Raw genomic sequence first — 2,094 nt, 5'->3', positions numbered from 1 at the left:
TCATTTTCTTTTAATATATATATTATATTATATATATATATATATATATATACAGGTTGAGTATCCCATATCCAAATATTCCGAAATACGGAATATTCCGAAATACGGACTTTTTTGAGTGAGAGTGAGATAGTGAAACCTTTGTTTTTTGATGGCTCAATGTACACAAACTTTGTTTAATACACAAAGTTATTACAAATATTGTATTAAATGACCTTCAGGCTGTGTGTATAAGGTGTATATGAAACATAAATGAATTGTGTGAATGTAGGCACACTTTGTTTAATGCACAAAGTTATAAAAAAATATTGGCTAAAATGACCTGTGTGTATAAGGTATATATGATACATAAATGTATTCTGTGCTTAGATTTAGGTCCCATCACCATGATATCTCATTATGGTATGCAATTATTCCAAAATACGGAAAAATCCCATATCCAAAATACCTCTGGTCCCAAGCATTTTGGATAAGGAATACTCAACCTGTATATACATACACACACACACACATACATATACTTATCCAGATGTTTGAAAAAAAACAAACAAAATAAAAACAAAAGGGTGGTCCAGATGAACCTCCTTGCTGGACAGTAGACGGAATACTACCCCAGCGTAGTCTTCCATCCATAAATTGGGGAGAGGACTACAAAACCATCAATGAATGGCAGAGCGCTGGCAGAAGTTTTCATCCACATTCTCCCTAACTTGTAGGAAACAGAAGAAAACCTATACAAATATATAATGACTTATACAGATATGTTTTGTATATATTATAAGTCAATGGCAGGAAATAAAGTGACACAAGGTGTCAACTTTACCCTTTCCGATACACATCAACCTTACCAGCAAACCATCCGCTGGGGGCAAAAACAAACCGCTCTCAATAGCCACCAAGCTTCCGTTAGTGGCAGCTCCGTGTTAAAGGGATTCTCAACACACCGCAGATGTGTAAGTGGAAAACTCCCGCCTTGTAAATGAAAGGTCGAGTTCTCAGATGTCTATTTGTGCTGTATAGAATCGCAATTTTGCGACAACTAGAACAGAAGGGAAAGGATGGAACATACCTTGAATTATCTTCTATACAAATTCCTGCAAATCAGGTTTTGATGAGCCTTAAATATTTCGCTTGTTCATTGTAGCTAAAGTCGGCTGGGCAGAGAAAACAGACTTTACCGTATTCTAATGGATACTCAGACAGATGCCTTATTGGAGTAATCTGTGGGACTTAAAAGGTCATTATAACAGTACAGACTGTAATACACCTTAGTGAACTTTCCCAGGCACAGCTGAAATATAAATTATAGAGTTTTAGAAAGACAAATCTGAGACTATGTCACACGCTTTACAGACGTGTTGGATTCAAATCACGAGTTACATCAGTCCTAGAGGTGTAAAACCTGGTAAATGCGTAGAAGGGACAGAGCAACCTCTTCCATGTCTAAAATCCATTCAATATATGGTCCCCAGTAGAGGCGTATCAGATATTAAACTGATAAGAACATATACTACACTGATCCTAGCCAAAAGGCGACAGAGACTGGTTGTCACAAAACTACCAGGCCAGTAGATGACCCTGAAACACAAGGTCAAAACAGGAATCTTGCATACAACACGGGAAGAACATACAAACTCCCCACATGCAGGCATAGTGTGAGTGCTGCGAGACAGCATTGGCAATCATGACACCATCTGCGCTGCCTATATGTAAACATGTGTTAATCTTAGAGGGGAGCAATAATAGCCGGTAATCTTAAATGAAGCTATTGCTAATAAGGAACTACATCTATATAGATATATTTACACACATGTATATACATCTTCGAATATATTTTAACCATCAAGGTTGGTTTAAAAAGTTCTATACTGTCCAAAAGACAGTTATCACACTGCCATTCACTTTTCCCATAGAATAAACATGTCAAAGCATGGCAACATACAGTGTACAATAACTTCTGTATGTTTAATTCAATGTGAGCTACAGTACCTGGGGAGTGAACCTGATTCTTTTTGTGCAGTGCACTGGTGTCTTTACCCATTAGGCTATGCAGCCTGTCTCCTGCAGCAGCAGCTGCTGACTTTTGAGAAGGTA

General features: G+C 37.5%; 1 pseudogene; it reads right to left on the bottom strand.

Annotated features, from left to right (window-relative positions):
• Positions 1 to 1,371: 1,371 nt before the first annotated feature.
• LOC134938188 (U2 spliceosomal RNA) lies at positions 1,372 to 1,546 on the bottom strand (annotated as a pseudogene).
• Positions 1,547 to 2,094: the final 548 nt, after the last annotated feature.

Source organism: Pseudophryne corroboree, chromosome 6 (assembly GCF_028390025.1).
Source record: "Pseudophryne corroboree isolate aPseCor3 chromosome 6, aPseCor3.hap2, whole genome shotgun sequence".
Classification (NCBI taxonomy): domain Eukaryota; kingdom Metazoa; phylum Chordata; class Amphibia; order Anura; family Myobatrachidae; genus Pseudophryne; species Pseudophryne corroboree.
The sequence above is the reverse complement of the archived record's forward strand: the minus strand, read 5'-3'. Positions and strand labels throughout refer to the sequence as shown.